At 43.8% G+C, this 26,806-nt stretch overlaps 1 pseudogene across 1 annotated transcript in view; it reads right to left on the reverse strand.

Annotated features, from left to right (window-relative positions):
- LOC311148095 (cilia- and flagella-associated protein 74-like) overlaps positions 1-26,806 on the reverse strand; it is a 166,023-nt pseudogene that overhangs the window by 26,866 nt on the left and 112,351 nt on the right. The window contains exons 24-29 of the transcript in view: positions 26,183-26,289; positions 24,021-24,059; positions 19,128-19,307; positions 18,315-18,447; positions 18,033-18,164; positions 17,285-17,412 (exon numbers count right to left, since the gene is read on the reverse strand). The product of the transcript in view is annotated as a cilia- and flagella-associated protein 74-like (transcript). The remainder of the gene's footprint in view (positions 1-17,284; positions 17,413-18,032; positions 18,165-18,314; positions 18,448-19,127; positions 19,308-24,020; positions 24,060-26,182; positions 26,290-26,806) is intronic.

Genomic DNA, 26,806 nt, shown 5'->3' on the forward strand with positions numbered 1-26,806 from the left:
TCCCAACATTGCCAGTCCTATTCTTTCCTTCAGCCTTGCTTTTTCCATTGCTTCCTTGATTTTACCCCTTCTGGGTTCTCCCTATTTCTTCCATTCCCCCTCTGTTTTCTGGGTATTCCGCTTCAACGTTTCCAGTATTCTCCCTGGTTCGCCTCCTACAGGCACTCCATCAGGGGATAGTATACAACCATCCTCTATCCATTCCTTGTAGAGTTTCTCTCCTCGCCTGCTCCATTCCTTTCCATCTTTTCCTCCGTTTGTTTCAAGGGTGGACTTCAGTACTTTCAGCACCCGTTCCGCCTCTGTGTGTCCCGCCATATTTATGTACACAACACTTCTTTCTTTTTATCTTTATTTTAGAAATTTAAAATGTTTAGGCTATGATTCTATGTCTCACTTTTAATATATATTTTATTTTAATTTCTCTACTCTAGTATATCTATTCCCAATTGTTATTAACGGGTTATACGGTTTAAGCAACCACATACTTCTTTAACTCCTAATTCGTTTTCTATCAAGGTATACAGGTTTATTAATTTTAATAACCCGCATTCACTCTTTTATTTCATTTGCAATCACTCTTTTATTACACTGGGATCATTCGCACACTCATTCATACAACACCCTATACTTTAAAGTGCTCCTCCGATCTGGACTGTACCCCCAAGTACAACTCCCTGCCGAAGCGCAACACTATAGTGTACTTTAAAGTGCTCCTACGATCCTAGCCGTACTAGTTACGGACCTTGCCGATAGCGCAACACTATCTAAAATTGTAAGTGTCCCTCTGATCCTAGCCGTACCCTCGTAGTTACGATCCTTGCCAGTAGCGCAACACTTTTAATCCAATAATTCCCTATACCCCCAGTTCCCACCCCTGGTGGTCCTTTTCCCCGATCCTAGCCGTACCCTCGTAGTTACGGACCTTGCCGGTGGAACAATACTCTATGGTACCATGGTTTAACACTCACATTTACCACAGGTTTGCATGTCACAATATGGTGCTTATCTACTCATAATAATTCGTATAATAATTCATAATTTAGTTCACTTACATCAAACAGGTGTTTCACAAAATTAATTTGGATAAAGCCAATGTGCAGAACTTTAGTTATATAACAATAGGTGTCTGCTTACCTGTTTTTAGTTGTCCGGACTCTTTGTGAAACACACCGTCCAACGACAGCAATGTCCAATCGGCCGGACAATACCCAGCGAAGTCCCTCTACCAGATCACGTCGGCGGTCACCAATTGTTAAATTGCGTCAATTCAAATCTGGTATAGGAACAAAAAGAGGTCAATAAACATCTTCTAAAATAGACTAGTATTTTAATTAATGCAAACACTTGAATGGTAAATATGATGTTCGTATATACGGGCCCACTGAAAAACCACGCAGGGCAGTCAGAGAACTAACTTTTTTTATAAGTTCTTCTTTAAATACTCTGACAGAAATAGTTCCCGCTCCCTGCTGGGCCTGTCAGAGTAGAGGCTGGGTGTGGTTTAAACTTACCCAACCTATCGATGGCGCACAGGCTGGTCCCAGCCCCTTGGCGCTTCAATGTTGCCGGGCATTAGTTGTTATCTTTACAACTTGTCTCGAGTCAGCAACCTCAGACATAGTTTGTTCTTCTTTGTAGCAGAACACATGTCCTTGAGCGGTTTAACAAAGAGGCAGTGTGTGTGTGAATCACTAGTCTGTCTCAGCCTACCCCCTAACGGTTCCTCACATTAATCTCAGCTTGTTATGTTAAACAATCTATATCAGTACAGCACAAACCTATTATGTTTAATCATTCATGTATTCTTTCTAAGCTAGGCATCACATCTAGTTATAAGAAAATAGATCCCCACACAACACATGGACACTTACCGAGGCTGAATCAAAGGTACTGAAAACATACTACGATCGTTTTGAAGCATATGTTGTGCCAAAGACCAATACAATTTTCGCTGGGTACAAATTCCATGAGAAAGTACAAGGCGCTAGCGAATCCTTTGAACAGTTTATCACTGAGCTGTGTCTGCTTGTGAAAGACTGTGATTATGCAAACAAGGATGAGATGGTCAGGGACCGTATTGTATTTGGAATACACTCACCGTGAGTGAGAGAGAAACTTTTGAATGTTGGATCAGAGCTAACGCTGGACAAAGCTATCGACATAGCCAGATCTCATGAGCTAGCACAGGTTCAGATGAAAACCATTTCGGGCGGCAGCACGAGCGCATCTTGTGAATAAGCAGTGCACGCAGTCAGGCAGACATCAAAGCACACCACCGGTGCCCAGAGAGCATGTTTCAGAACGGAGACAGACAGAACTCCAAAACAGAGCGACACAGACTCCAAACGCCCCAAAACATGTGGATATTATGGATACAAAGTGCATGGCGAACAGGGGAATTGCCCAGCTAAAGGCAAACAGTGTACTAAATGTGGAAAATGGAATCACTTTGCAAAAGTGTGCAGAGTTTACCGTGGAAAAACAGTACATACAGTTAGTGAAGATGAAATGTCAATCAAAGAGTCAAATGCTGATGAACTGTTTATTGATTCAGTGACACAGACAAGTCAGATATCAGAGACAGAGCAAGCCTTTGCTGACATTGAGATAGGAAGACAAGGCACAGAGCTAAAATTCTAACTAGACACTGGTGCACAAGTAAACATTATTCCTCTGAATAAGTACAGAAGCTTGACATCTGAGTGCGACCTACAGCCCACCATGCGCAGACTGACTGGTTATGGTGGTGAACAGCTCCCAGTAAAAGGCACATGCACTCTCAAATGCAAATACAAGGACAGGGACATGATGTTGGACTTTTACGTTGTTGACACTCGAGTACTTGTAGTGCTAGGTCTTAAAGCATGTTTAGACATGGACCTTATCATTCTAGTTTTATCAGTGCCAGCACCAGTAGAGATAGAGAATGTCATGGAGGAGTTTGCTGATGTTTTTACAGGAATAGGACTACTCCCAGGAGAATGTACCATTCACTTTGACCCAGACGCAACCCCTGTGGTCTACCCACCGAGAAAGATTCCACTTGCTCTCCGCGCCCGTCTGAAGAAAGAGTTGGAGAGCATGGAGCAATCTGACATCGTCACCAAGGTTACAGAACCGACGGATTGGGTCAACGCATTAGTGGTGGTGGAGAAACCACGTACAGGCAAGCTCAGAGTATGTCTCGACCCAAGAGACTTGAACAAGGCTATCAAACGCCCCCATTACCCCTTACCGACGCTAGATGGCATCACACACAAGCTAGCGGGCACACGCTACTTCAGTGTCATAGACGCCAGATCAGGCTACTGGGCTATCAAGCTCACGGAAGAGTAATCTAAGCTCACAACATTCAACACACCGTTTGGACGCTACAGGTTCCGTCGCCTGCCTTTTGGGATTATCTCAGCCCAAGACGAGTTTCAGTGAAAGATCGACGAGGTGTACGAAGGCCTCGACCAAGTCGTGGCAATTGTGGAAGACATCCTTGTCTATGGTCGAACCAAAGAGGAACACAACTGAAACCTCAGCGCGATGCTGCAAAGGTCCCGCGAGAGAGGAGTTCGGCTCAACCCAGAGAAGAGCACAGTCGGCGCTACAGAGGTCAGCTACTTCGGACATCTTCTCACAGCGAATGGAATCAAGCCAGATCCGCAGAAGATCTCAGCCATAAAGGAAATGGAGCCACCAAAGAACCGCGCAGAGCTGGAAACAGTGCTTGGCATGGTCAACTACTTAGCCAAGTTCGCACCCAGCCTCTCCAATGCTAATGCACCCCTGCGTCAGCTGCTAAAGCAGTCCAGTGAGTTCCTCTGGGACAAGCAACACTACATCGCTTTCCAGAAAGTGAAAGACTTGATCACTAGAGAACCAGGACCAATCCTTGCCTACTACGACCCCAACAAAGAGCTCAGACTCCAGGTGGATGCGTCGAAGTATGGACTAGGGGCAGTGCTACTGCAAGAATGAAAACCCATCGGCCACACTTCCAAATCTCTCACAGACTGTGAAATCAACTACGCTCAAATCGAAAAGGAGCTGTACGCCATTCTGTTCAGATGTAAGCGTTTCCATCAGTATGTCTATGGACGACAAGTCATTGTGGAATCAGACCACAAGCCCCTCGAGTCAATCATGAGGAAACCGTTAGCCGCAGCCCCGCCAAGGCTACAGAGAATGATCCTTCAACTACAAAAAACGACTTCACAATCACTCACCGTCCAGGCAAAGACATCCCTGTCGCAGACACACTCTCCAGGAAGTTTCTTACCTACAAGGACAGCAGCCTCAGTGAAGGCATGGACATGCAGGTGTACACTGTGTACAGCAACTTACCAGTTAGTGACACAAAACTGAAGGAGATCCGAGCAGAAACAGAAAAAGACACACAACTCATACAGCTGAGGAAAGTCATACAGTCAGGATGGCCTGAGGAGAGGAGAAAATGCCCTCAGAGCGTCTCAGAGTTCTGAAACCATCGTGACGAACTATCACAGATCAACGGAATCATTTTCAAAGGAGAGAAAATCATAATTCCTACCAGTCTCAGAGAAGAGATTTTGACAAAGATCCATGCTGGACACATGGGCATGGAAAAGTGCAAACAGAGAGCACGGGACATTTTGTTTTGGCCCGGAATGTGCAAACAAATAGAGGACATGGTTGTTAAATGCCCCACCTGTCTTGAACGACGCCCCTCAAACACCAAAGAGCCAATGTTACCTTACCGTATCCCAGACCGACCCTGGCAGTTCGTGGCAACCGATCTGTTCATGTGGAACAACGAGGACTACATTATAACAGTGCACTACTACAGCAGACACTTCGAACTCGACAAACTTCACAGCACCACATCTGCAGCTGTGATACACAAGCTGAAAGCAGCCCTTGCCAGACATGGCATTGTAGAGACTTTAATATCTGACAATGGGCCCTGTTACAAATCAAATTAGTTTGAATCCTTCACAAAAGCATGGGAGTTCACACACGTCACCACAAGCCCACATTACCCTCAAAGTAATGGCCTTGCTGAAAAATCTGTGCAGATCGCTAAATAATTCATGGACAAAGCAAAAGCAGACAAGAGAGACCCCTACCTCAGTCTCCTTGAATACCGCAACACTCCAGTTGACAACTTCAAATCACCAGCCCAGCTGTTGATGAGCCGCAGACTTCGCTCAATCCTTCCCAGCACCAACCAGCAGCTGCAACCTGAGGTCGTCAGCTACAAGGAAATGCATGCAAAACGTGCACAGAGACAACAACAGCAAAAGCGATAATACGACAGGTCAGCCAGACCACTACCACCACTGAACGACGGAGAGTCAGTTAGAATCCAGGAGCATGGCTACTGGAAGCCAGCAGTCGTCATCCAACCAGCTGACACTGAACGTTCATATCACGTTCGCACCGCAGAAGGAGCGGCGTACCGCCGCAATCGTCGTCACCTACTGAACACAAAAGAACAACACACTGACGAGATTAACTGTTCCCCTGAAAGAGAACGGGATGGACTAAACACAGACACAACACAACATACACCATACTTACCTGCAACACCACAAGAACTGTTGACTGACACAGAAGCATGCTCAGCTTCATATCACACAAGGTCAGGAAGAGAGGTCAAGCCTAGAGCTGTCCTAGACCTGTGAAATGTCAAAGGGTGTAGGCGGATCGCTGCCCTAAAAGAGTTCCGGACTGTAAACTTGTTATTGAAAGTTAACTTGAAATGCTTTGGTATTGTACTTGTTTGATATGTTGAGATGTCATTGCTACAGTGAAAAGCTGAGTTGCTGAGAAATGTTTGTTCTAAAAGTAACAGTATGCTGAATCATTGTTTCAGTCTGTTATGTTGATGCAGTTGGTGCAGTTTAAATGGTTACTTACCTCGGGTTCAAACTACAGAGCATGTATTCAAAAGAAACGCTTTGTTGTTCTACATATTTTCTCTTTTTTTTTAAAGAAGGGGGATGTAATATTCATATGTGTCAGCATACTGAATTGTAATTGGATGCATTCTACTGTCATATCATACTGTGCTATGATTGGTTAAGACCGCCCAGGTGGTAAGGGCATTCTAAAGATGATCATGGCCGGAGACACATGGACATGCCAGTTATAGCTAGTTAATAAAGAGCTACGTTTATAAAGATCCTGTCGTCCTGCATTTTATTATTTTGTACAAAGCATACAAAACAAGACAATGAAATAAACCAAAAGTTGTTTCTCACAAGTGTAGCAGGTTGTGAACTCTGCAAACAACGTTTCCACTCCGAGAATGAGAACGGTAAATGACTAATTAATACATGCATTAACAGAATTTAATGTAACCAAATGATGGGGATTAACGGTACATTTACTACTGGTGACATATGTAACGGGGAATTGATAAAAATACTAAATAAAAGGGCAAACAATTCACACAATGAAACAATGAATATGCAAGAATTGGCGGGAGACAGCTGAGCCATTCTGGAGAGAGACTCGCTTGTATCTTCGCCACACACCCCTACCCTTAATCTTGTCTCAACATTTTAAATTATACTCAAGACATTATCTTCACACATATTTGACATGCTTTTCACTGACAGCAGCAAGTCAATAATCAGCTAGGCCTATTGCATAGGCCTATGAGCTTGTGATTTGAAACAATCCACAGCTATCTTTTTAAAGAAGCTAATGATCCTCGATTCCTCTGTGGCGAAGTCATTCTTTCTGGTATTTTGAATTATTTTATTTATTTATGTATAATTATATAATTTTGGCAAATTAATTTCCATTTGCTTCCCTATTGGACCCACCACTATGCCATTTCTCTCCTGTTCTATTGGTTTTCATATCAACTTTATTTCGTTGTCCAGAAGCCAAAAGCATAATCCTAGTCATATTAGCAACCCATCCTAGTTGTTGCATCTTTAGATTCCCCTTCTTTCTAAGTTTCTAACAAAGATTTTCATCTGTCACAAATGGAACTGCTTTCAAGTGAGACACTTGAAACCCCACCTCTTTAAGGAATACCTGGGATAGGATAAAGTAATCCTTCTACCCCCCCCCCCCCTTACCCCCCCCCCCCAAAAAAAAAAAACATATTGTAAAGTGGTTATCCCACTGGCTATAAGGTGAATGCACCAATTTGTAAGTCGCTCTGGATAAGAGTGTCTGCTAAATGACGTAAATGTACATGTAAATGTAAGTGGGCTGTTTAGAATGGTGTTTTCCCAGATGCGCTGTTTAGAATGGTGTTTTCCTGAGAAATACATTTAGGAAATGTTTGAAAATGATGTTTTATTGGCTGCTTCCTTACATGAGTTGCATGTTCTGTTAAAATGCAAGACTATAATCTACATGTGATTTCTGTCATTCTGAGTACACTGGGTGGATGGGTTATGTACCCAATGCATATGGGTCTGGTAAATTTCTAAAATGGCCGGTAAATTATCCTAATGGAAACCCTGATACAGTATATATATACAGTGAGGGAAAAAAGTATTTGATCCCCTGTTGTTTTTGTACGTTTGCCCACTGACAAAGAAATGATCAGTCTATAATTTTAATGGTAGGTTTATTTGAACAGTGAGAGACAGAATAACAACAAAAAAATCCAGAAAAACGCATGTCAAAAATGTTATAAATTGATTTGCATTTTAATGAGGGAAATAAGTATTTGACCCCCTCTCAATCAGAAAGATTTCTGGCTCCCAGGTGTCTTTTATACAGGTAACGAGCTGAGATTAGGAGCACACTCTTAAAGGGAGTGCTCCTAATCTCAGCTTGTTACCTGTATAAAAGACACCTGTCCACAGAAGCAATCAATCAATCAGATTCCAAACTCTCCACCATGGCCAAGACCAAAGAGCTCTCCAAGGATGTCAGGGACAAGATTGTAGACCTACACAAGGCTGGAATGGGCTACAAGACCATCGCCAAGCAGCTTGGTGAGAAGGTGACAACAGTTGGTGCGATTATTCGCAAATGGAAGAAACAAAAGAACTGTCAATCTCCCTCGGCCTGGGGCTCCATGCAAGATCTCACCTCATGGAGTTGCAATGATCATGAGAACGGTGAGGAATCAGCCCAGAACTACACGGGAGGATCTAGTCAATGATCTCAAGGCAGCTGGGACCATAGTCACCAAGAAAACAATTGGTAACACACTACGCCGTGAAGGACTGAAATCCTGCAGCGCCCGCAAGGTCCTCCTGCTCAAGAAAGCACATATACAGGGCCATCTGAAGTTAGCCAATGAACATCTGAATGATTCAGAGGAGAACTGGGTGAAAGTGTTGTGGTCAGATGAGACCAAAATCGAGCTCTTTGGCATCAACTCAACTCGCCGTGTTTGGAGGAGGAGGAATGCTGCCTATGACCCCAAGAACACCATCCCCACCATCAAACATGGAGGTGGAAACAATATGCTTTGGGGGTGTTTTTCTGCTAAGGGGACAGGACAACTTCACCACATCAAAGGGACGATGGACGGGGCCATGTACCATCAAATCTTGGGTGAGAACCTCCTTCCCTCAGCCAGGGCACTGAAAATGGGTCGTGGATGGGTATTCCAGCATGACAATGACCCAAAACACACGGCCAAGGCAACAAAGGAGTGGCTCAAGAAGAAGCACATTAAGGTCCTGGAGTGGCCTAGCCAGTCTCCAGACCTTAATCCCATAGAAAATCTGTGGAGGGGGCTGAAAGTTCGAGTTGCCAAACGTCAGTCTCGCAACCTTAATGACTTGGATAAGATCTGCAAAGAGGAGTGGAACAAAATCCCTCCTGAGATGTATGCAAACCTGGTGGCCAACTACAAGAAACGTCTGACCTCTGTGATTGCCAACAATGGTTTTGCCACCAAGTACTAAGTCATGTTTTGCAGAGGGGTCTAATACTTATTTCCCTCATTAAAATGCAAATCAATTTATAACATTTTTGACATGTGTTTTTCAGGATTTTTTTGTTGTTATTCTGTCTCTCACTGTTCAAATAAACCTACCATTAAAATTATAGACTGATCATGTCTTTGTCAGTGGGCAAACGTACAAAATCAGCAGGGGATCAAATACTTTTTTCCCTCACTGTATATACACACTACCAGTCAAAAGTTGACACACCTACTCATTCAAGGGTTTTTCTTAATTTTTTACTATTTTCTACATTGTAGAATAATAGTGAAGACATCAGAACTATGAAATAACACATATGGAATCATGTAGTATCCAAAAAAGTGTTAAACAAATCAAAATATATTTGATATTCTTCAATTAGCCACCCTTTGCCTTGATGACAGCTTTGCACATTCTTGGCATTCTCTCAACCAGCTTCATGAGGTAGTCACCTGGAATGAATTTCAATTAACAGGTGTGCCTTCTTAAAAGTTAATCTGTGGAATTTATTTCCGTCTTAATGCGTTTGAGCCAATCAGTTGTGTTGTGACAAGGTAGGGGGGTATACAGAAGATAGCCCTATTTGGTAAAAGACCAAGTCCATATTATGGCAAGAACAGCTCAAATAAGCAAAGAGAAATTACAATCCATCATTACTGTAAGACATGAAGGTCAGTCAATATGGACAATTTTAAGAACTTTGAAAGTTTCTTCAAGTGCAGTTGCAAAAACCATCAAGTGCTGTGATGAAACTGGCTCTCATGAGGATCGCCACAGGAACGGAAGACCCAGAGATACTTCTGCTGCAGAGGATGAGTTACCAGCCTCAGAAATTTCAGCACCTATTGGTCAGCACATGCTCGGAGTACACGTCCTAGTAATCCGTCTGGCCCTGCGGCCTTGTGAATGTTGACCTACTTAGAAGTCATACTCACATCGGCTACGGAGAGCGTGATCACATAGTCATCCGGAACAGCTGGTGCTCTGATGCATGCTTCAGTGTTGCTTGCCTCGAAGCGAGCATAGAAGTGGTTTAGCTCATCTGGTAGGCTTGTGTCACTGGGCAGCTCGTGGCTGTGTTTCCCTTTGTAGTCTGTAATAGTTTTCAAGCCCTGCCACATCCGACGACCGTCAGAGCCGGTGTAGTACGATTCAATCTTAGTCCTGTATTGACTCTTTGCCTGTTTGATGGTTCATCGGAGGGCATAGCGGGATTTCTTATAAGCATCCGGGTTAGAGTCCCGCTCCTTGAAAGCGGCAGCTCTACCCTTTAGCTCAGTGCGGATGTTGCCTGTAATCCATGGCTTCTGGTTGGGGTATGTACGTACGGTCACTGTGGGGACGACGTCATCGATGCACTTATTGATGAAGCCAGTGACTGATGTGGTGTACTCCTCAATGCTATCTGAAGAATCCCGGAGCATGTTCCAGTCTGTGCTAGCAAAACTGTCCTGTAGCTTAGCATCTGCATCATCTGACCCCTTTTTTATTAACTGAGTCACTGGTGCTTCCTGCTTTAGTTTTTGCTTATAAGCAGGAATCAGGAGGATAGAGTTACGGTCAGATTTGCCAAATGGAGGGCGAGGGAGAGCTTTGTATGCATCTCTGTATGTGGAGTAAAGGTGGTCTACAGTTTTTTTCCCTCTGGTTGCACATTTAACATGCTGGTAGAAATGAGGTAGAACGGATTTAAGTTTCCCTGCATTAAAGTCCCCGGCCACTAGGAGCGCTGCCTCTGGTTGAGCGTTTTCCTGTTCACTTATGGCCTTATACAGCTCATTGAGTGCAATCTTAATGCCAGCATTGGTTTGTGGTGGTAAATAGACAGCTATGAAAAAATAGTGTGGTCTACAGCTTATCATAAGATACTCTATATCAGGCGAACAAAACCTCGAGACTTCCTTAGTATTTGATTTTGTGCACCAGCTGTTGTTTACAAATATACACAGACCGCCACCCCTTGTCTTACCGGAGTCAGCCGTTCTAACCTGCCGATGTAGCGTATATCCCGTCAGCTGTATGTTGTCCATGTCGTCGTTCAGCCACGACTCGGTGAAACATAAGATATTACCGTTTTTAATGTCCGGTTGGTAGGATAACTGTAATATTAGGTCATCTAATTTATTTTCAAATGATTGAACATTGGCTAATAGGATTGATGGAAGAGGCAGTTTACTCGCTCGCCGTCGGATCCTTACAAGGCACCCCGACCTACGTCCACGATATCTCTGTCTCTTTCTCCTGCGAATGACAGGGATTTGGGCCTTGTCGGGTGTCTGTAGGATATCCTTCGCGTCCGACTCGTTGAAGAAAACATCTTTGTGTCACGGATTCTGCCGAGGCTGCCCCTCCTCCTTGCTCGGGTAGGTTTCGGCGTTCGTCGTCACCGGAGTACTAGCTGCTGCCGATCTATGTTCTATGTTTCTATGTTCTACCTGTTGTGTCAGATTGTTTCACACCTGTTGCCCATCTTGTGATTACTCCGCCCCTATTTAACCCTGTGGCTCCCATTGTGTTCTGTGCGTATTTGTTGTTGTACTCGGATGTCGTTGGTGAGCGGGTTTATTCCTCCCTGCGTGGAGGCTTCTTGTTTCTTTACGTGGTTTTAGTAAAGATACGTTTTTTCCCTTGAGTTATGTGTCCTGCGCCTGACTTCAGTCTACCGCATACACTGACACCGTGACACTTTGTCCAATACGAGGTGAGTAATCTCTTTTTGGTTAGAAGAGACGATGGCAGAAACATTATGTACAGAATAAATTACAAGTTAGACAAACTTGTTGCTGCCATAGGTTATCTATCATACCATCTGGTAGTGCCTGTCTTAACTGCATCAAATTGTTGTAAATCTAGCTAGTGACAGTAGCCAGCTAGCTAGCTAAAGTAACAAGGCTAATTGAGGCTATTTTGCTGCGCCTCCTGTCCAATGTCTACTCATCATTTGGCCAACTTAATTCTGTAATTTTAATTCCATTTTACATTGATTAGAAATCTCCCACTTCACTTGTTACACATGGAGCATCTGACTATAGCGCAGCTTTGAATGACTGACAATAACAACAAGATACACGTGTGAAACGTTTTTTAGGCTACTGGTGCATCTTTTTTATTTTACCTTTATTTAACTAGGCAAGTCAGTTAAGAACAAATTCTTATTTACAATGACGGCCTACACCGGCCTAACCCGGACGACGCTGGGCCAATTGTGCGCCGCCCTATGGGACTCCCAATCACGGCCGGTTGTGATACAGCCTGGAATCGAACCAGGGAGTCTGTAGTGACGCCTGAAGCACTGAGATGCAGTGCCTTAGACCACTGCGCCACTCAGGAGCGCACTCCTAAAAACTGTCATAAAAATGTTGTTTTATAAACATTTTGAATGTGTGTGGTCTATCCTTGTAGGATATGTAACAATATCACACAGCTAATTTAATTTAATTTTAGACAGGCCTATTTTTTTCAAAAAAAAAGGAATACTAGTAATAATAAGGCCGACATAAGCGGATGCGGAAGATTGAGACGCAGCCCACATTTTTATTTATTTATATCTCTAGCTTAAACTGACGGATTTTGATGGGGATAGCCTCTTAAGGATTAATGTCAATTTCTATGTATAAAATGGGTTATACCTTCAAAAGTACCACTCTGGAAATTTGACGTGCTTGTAGAGTATATTGTTCCAAGCCATATGTCTAAAAATAAGTGAAATCAAAAAGGGTACTTTTGAGATATTAATATTAATGTTTATTGTTGAATACATTTGTGAAAGATTGTATTTCAGAGTCTTGACATACTCCATAGTTTAGAGCACACTATAAGGAGTATAATGACACCAATATATTGTCTGTATCATGTATGGTTCACAGATCACAGGGTCTTACAGGAGGCATGGTTTGTTATACAAATGTAAAAAGCATGTAAAACATCCTTCCTCACAATGACATTTGTATGTTAGAATTGGCAGAACAATGCCAAAAATATTTTTGGACCATGCTGGTGTGGAATCGCCCTACTCTCTCGCTCTTCTCTGTGGTTCTGAACCCAACCCCACAGCAGCACTGACACCTCTCCTGAATGTTCTTCCAGAACTTTTTGCACGGTGCCAGATCCAGAGGGCGAGGGTTTTCCCTATAATCTGGATGAGTTAAGTAGCATCCTTCTGAAGCTACCAGCACACGTCTCTGTAGTCTTGGGGTAATCAGATTCAGATAATCCACTACAGTTTACAAAATGTTGCTTTCAGTTTTACAAACCTGTTTAACAACCTAACCGAGCTAATTTTAATTAATATTATTTTTATTTGGACATTTCTCTGTGTATATATCTGAAAGGATCATGTTTTACTCTTGCCCAGACCTGCCCAGCTCTTAAAAATATCAGCTAGTCAGACCATTATTACCGTTCCAGCTGGCTGATAGCCATTATTAAGTAGGTAATGTGAAGCGTAGCACAGAAAATGTTCTACCAACCTTTACTTGGCGATACTTCCTAAATTCCTGACTTGGAAGACAGCGTCTTCTAAATGTCCATGTCTAGTTGCAGGGGGTTCGTTTGAATTTAGAAAAATCTGCATTATTAAATAAATGTTTTGCTCCATGAAGTAATCCAACAATGTGTACGCCGCCATCTTGTCTATTTAAAATCTTCTCATTGATTGTGAAAGGTGAGTGTCATCATAACATGCAGCACTTTGAGGTCGACACCCACCTGTCTCAATTACATTTACGTCATTTAGCAGACGCTCTTATCCAGAGCGACTTACAAATTGGTGCATTCACCTTATAGCCAGTGGGATAACCACTTTCCAATTATTATTATTTTTTATTTTTTTGGGGGGGGGTTGGGGTGGGGTAAGGGGGGGTAGAAGGATTACTTTATCCTATCCCAGGTATTCCTTAAAGAGGTGGGGTTTCAAGTGTCTCCGGAAGGTGGTGAGTGACTCCGCCGTCCTGGCGTCGTGAGGGAGCTTGTTCCACCATTGGGGTGCCAGAGCGAACAGTTTTGACTGGGCTGAGCGGGAACTGTGCTTACGCAGAGGTAGGGGGGCCAGCAGGCCAGAGGTGGATGAACGCAATGCCCTCGTTTGGGTGTAGGGACTGATCAGAGCCTGAAGGTACGGAGGTGCCGTTCCCCTCACAGCTCCGTAGGCAAGCACCATGGTCTTGTAGCAGATGTGAGCTTCAACTGGAAGCCAGTGGAGTGTGCGGAGGAGCGGGGTGACATGAGAGAACTTGGGAAGGTTGAACACCAGACGGGCTGCGGCATTCTGGATGAGTTAATGGCACAGGCAGGGAGCCCAGCCAGCAGCGAGTTGCAGTAATCCAGACGGGAGATGACAAGTGCCTGGATTAGGACCTGTGCCGCTTCCTGTGTAAGGCAGGGTCGTACTCTCCGAATGTTGTAGAGCATGAACCTACAGGATCGGGTCACCGCCTTGATGTTAGCGGAGAACGACAGGGTGTTGTCCAGGGTCACGCCAAGGCTCTTCGCACTCTGGGAGGAGGACACAACGGAGTTGTCAACCGTGATGGCGAGATCATGGAACGGGCAGTCCTTCCCCGGGAGGAAGAGCAGCTCCGTCTTGCCGAGGTTCAGCTTGAGGTGGTGATCCGTCATCCACACTGATATGTCTGCCAGACATGCAGAGATGCGATTCGCCACCTGGTTATCAGAAGGGGGAAAGGAGAAGATTAGTTGTGTGTCGTCTGCGTAGCAATGATAGGAGAGGCCATGTGAGGATATGACAGAGCCATGTGACTTGGTGTATAGCGAGAATAGGAGAGGGCCTAGAACTGAGCCCTGGGGGACACCAGTGGTGAGAGCACGTGGTGCGGAGACAGATTCTCGCCACGCCACTAGGTAGGAGCGACCGGTCAGGTAGGACGCAATCCAAGAGTGAGCCGCGCCGGAGATGCCCAACTCGGAGAGGGTGGAGAGGAGGATCTGATGGTTCACAGTATCAAAGGATAAGAGCAGAGGAGAGAACGTTAGCTTTAGCAGTGCGGAGAGCCTCCGTGACACAGAGAAGAGCAGTCTCAGTTGAATGACCAGTCTTGAAACCTGACTGGTTTGGATCAAGAAGGTCATTCTGAGAGAGATAGCAAGAGAGTTGGCTAAAGACGGCACGCTCAAGAGTTTTGGAGAGAAAAGAAAGAAGGGATGCTGGTCTGTAGTTGTTGACATCAGAGGGATCGAGTGTTGGTTTTTTGAGAAGGGGTGCAACTCTCGCTCTCTTGAAGATGGAAGGGACATAGCCAGAGGTCAAGGATGAGTTGATGAGCGAGGTGAGGTAAGGGAGAAGGTCACCGGAGATGGTCTGGAGAAGAGAGGAGGGGATAGGGTTAAGCGGGCAGGTTGTTGGGCGGCCGACCGTCACAAGTCGCAAGATTTCATCTGGAGAGAGAGGGGAGAAAGAAGTCAAAGCATAGGGTAGGGCAGTGTGAGCAGGACCAGCAGTGTCATTTGACTCAACAAACGAGGATCGGATGTCGTCAACCTTCTTTTCAAAATGGTTGACGAAGTCATCCACAGAGAGGGAGGGGGGAGGGGGGGGGGGATTCAGAAGGGAGGAGAAGGTGGCAAAGAGCTTCCTAGGGTTAGAGGCAGATGCTTGGAATTTAGAGTGGTAGAAAGTGGTTTTAGCAGCAGAAACAGATGAAGAAAATGTAGAGAGGAGGGAGTGAAAATATGCCAGGTCCGCAGGCTGCCCGGAGCCCTGTTCTGTGAGCTCGCAATGAGTCGTCAAGCCACGGAGAAGGAGGAGAGGACCGAGCCGGCCGGGAGGATAGGGGACATAGAGAGTCAAAGGATGCAGAAAGGGAGGAGAGGAGGGTTGAGGAGGCAGAATCAGGAGATTGGAGGGAGAAGGATTGAGCAGAAGGAAGAGATGATAGGATGGAAGAGGAGAGAGTAGCGGGAGAGAGAGAGCGAAGGTTGCGACGGCACAATACCATCTGAATAGGGGCAGAGTGAGTAGTGTTGGAGGAGAGCGAGAGAGAAAAGGATACAAAGTAGTGGTCGGAGACTTGGAGGGGAGTTGCAGTGAGATTAGTAGAAGAACAGCATCTAGTAAAGATGAGGTCAAGCGTATTGCCTGCCTTGTGAGTAGGGGGGGACGGTGAGAGGGTGAGGTCAAAAGAGGAGAGGAGTGGAAAGAAGGAGGCAGAGAGAAATGAGTCAAAGGTAGACGTAGGGAGGTTGAAGTCACCCAGAACTGTGAGGGGTGAGCCATCCTCAGGAAAGGAACTTATCAAGGCGTCAAGCTCATTGATGAACTCTCCAAGGGAACCTGGAGGGCGATAAATGACAAGGATGTTAAGCTTGAATGGGCTAGTGACTGTGACAGCATGGAATTCAAATGAGGAGATAGACTGATGAGGAGAGAGGAGGGATAGAGGAGAGAACAGGGATAGACAGAGGCATAGTTGACAGGCTACATAAAATGGCTACAATAATGCAAAGGAGATCGGAATGAAATGAACTAAACATCTGGGAAAGCGAGAGAGCGGGGCCTCCCTCACTTACGTTTCACTGAAACACCCAAATATAACTCTCCCAACTTCCACCTCAGAAACTATAATTGTTGTAAACGACAGCGGTTCAATGTTCAATCAATGAGAGAAGGTTTGAAATAGACAAGATGGCGGCGTACACATTGTTGGATTACTTCATGGAGCAAAACAATTATTTTATTTAATAACGGAGCATTTTGTAAATTCAAACAAACCCCCTGCAACTAAAAGTTTAAAATGGAAGTTTAAAAAACGTGTTGACTTTCCCTCCATGTGGAATCACAACTGTGTGGGGCCTGGGGGAAATACCTTGACAGCTTGCTGTATCTGGTAACTACCCTGAGTGATAATTCATCTGAATGGGTGGCCAACATTACACCATGCTGTGTTTTTCAATCCATTCCTGGGGGACTACTAGGGTGTGCATATTTTTGTTATAACCCAGAGCTAATGTAGCACATTGGGATGTGTGAAACTTACTTCTCAGCCTTAAGTGTCCTACTAGCACCAGCGACACTTCAGGAGGGTGGTCACGTGTGCTAGCAAGGCATGAGCCGAATCAGGAGGAAGTGGTACTCGCTAAGTATGCAGCGTGAGGCTCTTTCCACTACCAAACCTGATTCAACTAATCAAGGGCTTGGTGATGAGTTCATATGTTGAATCTGGTGTGGTAGTGCTGCTGGGCTAGAACAAAAATGTGCTCACCTTGAGTAACACTGTCCTAAAGTACAGGACACACATCATTCTAGATCTGTCCATTCAGGAGATGAATGGCAATTCAACTCATGAATTGATTAACTATCAACCAAAAAAATAGATGACTTGAACTCAATCGACCCCAAAGCCCAACCGCATGAATACGGTGCATTCATGATCAGGATTTTAGACGGCAGTCGCATCTTAAGGCCACTAGGGGAGTCCAGATCACAGAGATTGTGCAGGTGCGTCCGTGGCCGGCGTCCACCGTGCCCCTGGTTGGCTCCACGCTGAAGCCCCTCCCAGTTGAACTCCACGTTCTTCACATGGATGGCAGAGGGCAAAGGTCACAACATAGGTTAGATGAACACAGAAGTAGAGAGGAGAGGGAGGGGAAGCCATGTGTTGTGGTCATGCGGTCCGATTGTCTACTCTTCTCCCCGAAGTGTGCAGTTGCTCACCCTATCTCATGAAATACAAAGCATGGGATTTTTGTAATAAATATGGTGGAAACTAACTCCCTAGCCCATGCTCACACGAATCCACTGCTTTTGAATCCATGACAGAGAGTGAGTAAGGGGGATAGGTGCACACTTTGGGAAGATAGGGAGAGAGTCGGACCGCAGCCAATGTTAGGATCTCCATATGAATCTGAACCCATCCTAATGATGTTATTTCAACCAGATTTCAAGCTATTTGTATTGATGTTATTTTAACCAGATTTCAACCTGTTTGTAATGATGTTATTTCAACCAGATTTCAACCTGCTTGTAAGGCTGCTGCTGCAGTCAGTGAGCTAGCAGTGAACATGGACATGTCTCATCTCAATGTACTTAATTTAAAGTGAGGATGTTGTCTTCAGAAGAAGTCTACCCCCTTGTCTTTGAATTGTGATTTAGCATTAGTATAAGTATTATTGTTAGCATTTGCGTTAGCCTACCTTCTTCGCCACGGGATGTGGAGTGGATGCAGCCCACTTCCAGCTCTCTGACCACTGGGCTCATGGCCCCCTCTCTGTAGACCCCTCTGAGGGTGAGCAGCACAGGCAGGGGGTGGGGCTTCTCGCAGTTTACTACACAGGGTGAAGAGAACAGGCTAAACAGGCTCACAGTGACACACTAGAGAGAGAGAGAAAGAAAGGGATGGGGGAAAGAAAGAGAGAGAGCGACACAAACAGAGAGAGGGAGATGGAGCAAGTGAGACAGAGAGGAAATAGGGATACTTGTGGGCTCAGAATCCCCGGAGGCTGGCAAAGGGTGGAGGGCATCAGTGGGCACTGCCAGCGGGTCTCCTCCACACAGGTAAATAGTGTGAGAGCGAGCTACACCCTTCAGCACCATGACACACACTGTGCTCTGAGAGAAGGAGTGGCAGGGTGTTAGAGCAGCTCATGCTCTGTTTATACAATCCATAGTGACAGAAAAGTGGTCAATTTATTTTACTGTCTGAGATAATGATGATCTGAAACATCCTGCGTCAGTAAATCCTTCTAGAGTTATCTTAGAGTTATACTGAACTCCTGTATTAGACACCTTCCCATTCATTGCCAACCAAATACATCAGCCTTTATCAGGAAAATGGTTCATACTGAAAACCTCATTGCTCTATATTCAGCTGTGCGTGTGTGAATGTATGCACGTGTGTGTGTGTGTGTGTGTGTGTGTGTGTGTGTGTGAGCACTGTGGCCTAACACTGCTGCTATCCTAAAGGGAGGTGATGAGTGGCCTAGGAAAGTTAGATTGCCTGTAGTTTTAGGCCTCGCTCTCACATTCACACTGGCTGCATCATCTCTTAGGACTGCCACTGGGTTGGTGGTGGGGGGTTTAAATAAAGTTTAATTTGAACACCGCACTATGAACATTAAAAAAATAAGCAGAGGTGTTGGTTGCGTCCGAATTGGCACCCTATTTCCTATATAGGGCATTTCTTTTGATCAGGGCCCTATGGTGAAAAGTAGTGCACTATATATGGAATTAATAGGGAGCCATTTCATTTCAGACTGTGTCATAATGAGAGCTAGATGACTCTGTGGCACCTTGTTCATGAGCTCCACCGCCAGTCTGACCGAGTAGGGGAGGCTCCAGTCTGACCGCGTAGGGGAGGCTCTCGTGGTCTGACAGGAAGATCACAGTGATGTCCTGGCTCTTTCCTGGGGCGATGGCGCCCTCTATGGGCGTCACACTGAACACACTCAGACCACCGCAGTTCTGGGTCCCTGGCCATTAGGAGATGGGAGAGAAAGAAACCAAGACTAGTAACCTTTTACACTCATACCCATATACTGGTTGAAAATTGCAAATTTGGGCGCTGATAATGCCTAAATTGGAACGCAGTGGCTGTACAGTAACATTATATAAATTACGTCAGAGCTCAGGCTCTGCACTTCACAGTGCTGTATGGGTTTTGACTGACAGCTGTTCTGAACTTGAGCACTGCACACAACAAGAAGTTGCCCCATCCCTCCCGCTAATTGTGCAACTTTTGACATTTGAAAAATGTTGTTTGAGTGAGGGAAATGCTGTAAACTAAGAGGACTCAATGTATTTTGAAAGATGAGAAGTTGAGGATTATAACAAATACCGATTTTATGTCATACAAGCAGGCCAAACACCTGTGAGTCCAAATGTGCACTTCACATTTCCATATCATAAAACTCATGTCATATACAGTGTCAACATTTATGATCACTATGTTTGATTTACAGTTACAAGTTGACATGGCGTCATGCCCATGGTTGTTCTGAACAGAATGAGCCTATTTGTCTAACAGGCACCTGAATGCACTCATGACTCCTTTCTATGCACACCAAAATTAGGATCTGTTTCTCTGAATTGCCTCGTGAAAGCCTAACACTGTGAGATCGTATTTTATAATTTAGCTAGTCATGTTGGCAATATAACAAGCTTTCAAATGATGCACACCTGACCCAGATTGCGATTCAAAATGGGCCGTTTTTGGATTGCGTAAACAACAACAGTAATTGTGTGATGGTGGGGATGCAGCGTTGAGTTTCAAACAAAACAACTACAAGTGTGCTTGCTCTAGTTCCTCAACGGCACAGCTAGGTATAGCTCAAAAAAGCATCTTATAGTTGAAGACTCTTTGGGGCGGCAGGTAGCTTAGTGGGTAAGAGCGTTGTGCCAGTAACCGAAAGGTCGCTGGTTCTGATCCCCGAGCCGACTAGGTGAAAAATCTGTCGATGTGCCCTTGAGCAAGGCACTTAACCCTAATTGCTCCTGTAAGTCGCTCTGGATAAGAGCGTCTGCTAAATGACGTAAATTTATAACATTGCATTGAAATTACTTAGGAACTGTGCACACTTTGGAGAGGTGTGTGGCCACTTGGAAACACCAGTTAGTCCTCTCACTTAAACCCTTGTCATTTTTGTTGTCTTATGTTGCACCTTGGGGAGAGTGAGGTAAGTTGAGCCACCCTTATTTCTAGGAAACCATAAAGAAAATTAATAATTTGATCAAATATTTAGGAAGAGGTCATCATTTCATGGAGTCTGTAAAGGAAGAAACCACATAGAAAAAGTGGTAAGCAAGTTAGGTCCAAAATAATCATTTTCACCAAGTCAAATGAATTTATTGTGTTAGAAGTTTCATGATGCTTGTATCTAGACCAAAGTATATAATTTAAAGATTGTTCTATACATCAGTAAGCCAAGTAAAGCCCCCCCCCCGGCCAAACAATCCCCTAACCCGGACAACGCTGGGCCAATTGTACACCGCTCTATGGGACTCCCGGTCACGGCCGGTTGTGATACAGCCTGGGATCGAACCCAGGTCTGTAGTGACGCCTCAAGCACTGCGATGCAGCCACTCGGGAGGCCCTCCAGTAATATTCTTATCATGTTACTGAATGTATCCAAGTCTAAATAAGTTCAGGAGTAAATATGTGCTTAACAAGTCACATAATAACTTGCATGGACTCACTCTGTGTGCAATAATAGTGTTTAACATGATTTTTGAATGACTGCAGGCAAAATCCTAGAGGAAAACCTGGTTCAGTCTGCTTTCCACCAGACACTGGGTCATTAATTCACCATTCAGCAGGACAATAACCTAAAAAGGCCAAATCTACACTGGAGTTGCTTACCAAAAAGACAGTGAATGTTCCTGAGTGGCCAAGTTACAGTTTTGACTTACTGTAAATCTACTTGGTAAGACCTAAAAATGATTGTCTAGCAATGATCAACAACCAATTTGACAGAGCTTGAAGAATTTTGAAAAGAATAATGGGCAAATGTTGCACAATCCAGGTGTGGAAAGCTCTTAGGGACTTACCCAGAAAGACTCATAGCTGTAATTGCTGCCAAATGTGCTTCTATAAAGTATTGACTCAGGGGTGTAAATTAGATATTTCTGTATTTTATTTTCAATACATTTGCAAAAATGTCTAAAAACATGTTTTCACTTTGTCATTATGGTGTATTGTGTGTAGATGGGTAAAAAATACAGTGCATTCGGAAAGTAATCAGACCCCTTGACTTTTTCCACATTTTGTTACGTTACAGCTTTATTCTAAAATTGATTAAATTGTTTTTTTCCCTTCATCAATCTACACACAATACCTCATAATGACAAAGCAAAAACAGGTTTTTAGAAATGGTAGCCCGTCGGGGCATGGACTCTACAAGGTGTCAAAAGCGTTCCACAGGGATGATGGCCCATATTGACTTCAATGCTTCCCACAGTTGTGTCAAGTTAGCTGGATGTCCTTTGGGTGGTGGACCATTCTTGGTACACACGGGAAACTGTTTAGCATGAAAAACCCAGCAGCGTTGCAGTTCTTGACACACTCAAACCAGTGCGCCTGGCACCTACTACCATACTCTGTTCAAAGGCACTTAAATCTTGTCTTGCACTTAAATCTTTTTTCACAATCCATTTCTCAATTGTTTCAAGGCTTAAAAATAATTGTTTAACCTGTCTCCTCCCCTTCATCTACACTGATTGTAGTGGATTTAACACGTGCCATCAATAAGGGATCATATTTTCACCTGGATTCACCTGGTCAGTCTATGTCATAGAAAAGAGCAGGTGTTCCTAATGTTTTGTACACTCAGTGTATAACAGTGATGTGCAGAACGGCTTTACGGAACACACAACTCGTTGGTCCTTGTCACGGATGGGCTATTGCAGCAGATGACCACACTGGGTTCCAGTCCTATCAGCAAAAAAGAATAAGAAGCGGCGCCAGTGGGCACGCGATCACCAACACTGGACAATTGAGGAGTGGAAAAACATTGCCTGAGTCCGACAAATCCCGGTTCCTGTTGCGTCATGCTGATGGCAGAGTCAGGATTTGGCGTAAGCAGCATGTTCCACCATCCTGCCTGGTGTCAAAGGTATAGGCTGGTAGCGGTGGTGTAATGGTGTGGGGAATGTTTTCCTGGCGCACGTTAGGTCCCTTGATACCAATTGAGCAATGTTTTATGCCACACCTTGTAGAATCCATGCCTCAAAGAATTCAGGCTGTTCTGGTGGCAATGGGAGGTCCGACCTGGTACTAGATGGGTTTACCCTATAAACTGGCCACTGAGTGTATATCAGCATTGTGTGCCCTTATCTTACCTTACAACGAGCACACAGAGAAAGACTGGAGCTTATTCATAACAGCTTTGATAAATCTACCACTTTATCCCTGAAAACCCATTAAATAATGAATAAAGATTGGATTGATGCATGCATCATACTCAGAATGTCAACAAGTTATTAGAACTGAAATCGTTTTTCATTCTGAGCACGGAATTGAGTTTGTAGCCAGATATTTTTTTGTGTCTTAGAAAAACAGGTGGTAGGAATGCTGTGGTGGTAAAGATTCATAAATAAACCCCACTGACTTTTCTCACACAACCACAGATCATCCCTATCTGGCGATCTAGGTCATTTGTGCATGTTGTGACACAGAAAAGGATACCTGAGAAACATTCTGAATTTTATTTATTTATTTATTTTTTATTTCACCTTTATTTAACCAGGTAAACCAGTTGAGAACAAGTTCTCATTTACAACTGCGACCTGGCCAAGATAAAGCAAAGCAGTGCGATAAAAACAACAACACAGAGTTACATATGGGGTAAAACAAAACAAAGTCAAAAATACAACAGAAATACATATAATATACAGTGTGTGCAAATTTAGCAAGTTATGGAGGTAAGGCAATAAAATAGGCTATAGTGCAAAATAATTACAATTAGTATTAACACTGGAATGATAGATGTGCAAGAGATGATGTGCAAATAGAGATACTGGGGTACAAATGAGCAAAATAAATAACAATATAGGGATGAGGTAGTTGGGCGGGCTAATTTCAGATGGGCTGTGTACAGGTGCAGTGATCGGTAAGGTGCTCTGACAACTGATGCTTAAAGTTAGTGAGGGAGATAAGTGTCTCCAGCTTCAGAGATTTTTGCAATTTGTTCCAGTCATTGGCAGCAGAGAACTGGAAGGAATTGCGGCCAAAGGAGGTGTTGGCTTTGGGGATGACCAGTGAGATATACCCGCTGGAGCGCAGACTACGGGTGGGTGTTGCTATGGTGACCAATGAGCTAAGATAAGGCGGGGATTTGCCTAGCAGTGATTTATAGATGGCCTGGAGCCAGTGGGTTTGGCGACTAATATGTAGTGAGGACCAGCCAACAAGAGCGTACAGGTCACAGTGGTGGGTATTATATGGGGCTTTGGAGACAAAACGGATGGCACTGTGATAGACTACATCCAATTTGCTGAGTAGAGTGTTGGAGGCTATTTTGTAAATGACATCGCCGAAGTCAAGGATCGGTAGGATAGTCAGTTTTACGAGGGCATGTTTGGCAGCATGAGTGAAGGAGGCTTTGTTGCGAAATAGGAAACCGATTCTAGATTTAACTTTGGATTGGAGATTCTTAATGTGAGTCTGGAAGGAGAGTTTACAGTCTAACCAGACACCTGAACAGTGAGGTTTTTGACCACTTTCTGACCTAAGAGAATAAAAGAAACACAGACTTGACATATATAGAGATGTATTCACGGGCAAGGGTGAATAGGGAGAAAAAAAACTGCCAGTGTCAGAATCAGACCTGGGTTCACATACTATTTGAAATAATTTGAAATAGTTTATTAATTTCAAATAGTTTATTACCTGTCCTGGCTGAACATATTAATGAACCAATAGAATAGTCACAAAAACACAAACCCTGTCCATCTGTCACTCCATGCAGGTTCAAGCATACGCTCAAAGTATGTGAAAGATAATAGTATTTGAACCCAGCTCTGGTCAGAATAACACATTTGAATGGACTAACCCACAGCCACCTGGTTGTAGTTGATTGACCACTAGGGGGGGCCTGACGGCTGGGCAATGCAGCTCCAGGTACAGCGTGTTGAGGGGGGCTGCTGGGACAGAGGACGGCTCGTCAGCAATACAACAACTAGGGTCAATACAACAACTAGTGTGACCACATAAAAAAAATCGCCAAATGTGAGACAACAGGATAATTTTGCGGGACATTCGTGGAACAGTGTAGCCTACATTATTAATTTTTTTGGCACATTCTGTCTAGTGGCGCGTGCGGTTGAGTTTTGGCCGCATGATAGGGTACTTTTTTGGGAACTATTCAGCTAAGCATCCTACAATCTCATACGAAATCAGGTGGTGTAAACAGTAACGTTATTCTATGCTATTATATTTGGTTCTGTTATGTAGAATACAAATGAATCATTATGTGATCTTCCAAGACATTGATTCAGCTTTGATCTTACTTTACTAAACCGGCAGTACTACGCCCCTGCTCCCACTGCACGGAACGAGCTAATTGAAGGGCACCTAGCCTACTCTTTTGCCTAGTGCAACAATGCAGCAACGAGAGACCACGTGTGGCTGTTTTCAGAAAATCTGGGAATATTTGGCAAAGGAAACATTACCCTTACGAAAAAAGATTGCAGTCAGTGTGCAGTATAACTGCAGTACACTGAGTTAAAGTGCATTATAACTGCAGTATGCTGCAAATACTGCTTCCAAAATAAAAGTTTTTTTTTACTGCAGTAATTTTGCAGTGTAACTGCAGTTAGAGTGCAGTATAACTGCAGTTCAACTGCAGTACACTGCAGTTATACTGCAATTACTGCATCCAAAATACCACAGTGGACTGCAGTTAATGCACTTTTACTGCAGTTTCAAAACTGCAATCTTTTTTTGTAAGGGTATTGCTGCTTGGTCTCAGCTCTCAGGGAATGTAAAACAATTAGGAAGGGAGACTTAAAACGGGATTGAGTGAAGAACCAGCAAATATGTTGAATGGGCAAATAATGAGCATGAAGATCCTCAAGTTTGACGAAATTACCTTATATCTTTCAGTCTAATACGGCTATTGACTTACTTTTGTAGCTCTTCATCAGAAGCATGCCTTATGTAAGTAGTTCGTCCCAACTGTCCTACAAGTTTAGCTGTAATTTATCCCGAAAGGATTTGAGAAATGTGATTGCTTGACGATAGGCCTATGACATTGGCCTACGTCTCGTCTTGCGCTGTGCAGAATATCAGATCTCAACAACGATTGAAGAAGTTTTTTAAATCACCAGTACCACATCCTTATGATATATTTATTTTCATAAGCACAACATGACTGCAAGTGGTGTTTGAATTTGTTGATAAAATGTGTTACATGATTGTTTGGTTGCGGGACAAAGGGCCAAAATGCGGGACTGTCCCTCACAATCAGGGGCAGGTCACCTTAACAACAACAGAGACAGTGGGAGAAACACTTCAACCTGTGCTCTCCACACTATCCCCACAAAATGAATGTATGAATGTAAATTAGTTCTGAACTGTCTTATCTAGTTAAAGGTTTTTTTTTTTTTTTAATACAAGGGTAGCTGTATTTAACTGTAGCTGTTGATCAATAATTACAGTAAAGTTTATATTGAATAGGAGCTCAATGGAGTTGTAGTGTGTACAGTAAAGTTGTTGAATAGGAGCTCAATGGAGTTGTAGTGTGTACAGTAAAGTTTCTATTGAATAGGGTCTCAATGGAGTTGTAGTTTGTACAGTAAAGTTGATATTGTATAGGATCTCCATGTTGCTATAGTGTGTACAGTATCCTACCTGAAGGATGTGGCCTGGCGGACACGAAGCAAGGGATGACGTAGCGACTGTTTAGCTCAGGGAAGGAGTGCAGAAGGGAGGCCCTGCCTGCAGCGTACTCTTCTGACCTGGGAACAAACAACACAAACCTCCCTAACTATGTGCCCAATCCTAACCCTTAACATAAATAATTTTAGCTGACATGATTTGTGCAAAAATTCCAGCCAAATTCTGTCATTATTTCAGAGAAGACAAAATACATTACTCACTAAACGCAAAAAAATTAACGCATTAAACGCAGTGCGAGGTGTGAAGCAGATGGGTAAATGTAATGTCATATATATTTCAGTAGATTATGTTGCTTGCAATCAACCTCTGTCTAAGTTTCTTACTTTTTAACATAGAAAAGCTTTTAGGAGGACATTTGCCTCAGGATTAAGTAAACATTTGTGGTACGTTTTCACTGAAATATCAATGAATGTATATATGGTATCTTATATAAGTGATAGTTGTGGTAGTGTAGATGAGCCGTACCCTGGCTGTATATCGGCTGGTTTGGGGTCTCTGAAGGGGCTGTCTGTTTTGGGGCTGGTAGACACCTTGGTGGACCCCGATGACAACCGAACGACATGACAGGGTGAAGTC

Source organism: Coregonus lavaretus, assembly GCF_964263955.1.
Source record: "Coregonus lavaretus genome assembly, chromosome: 20".
Classification (NCBI taxonomy): Eukaryota; Metazoa; Chordata; class Actinopteri; order Salmoniformes; family Salmonidae; genus Coregonus; species Coregonus lavaretus.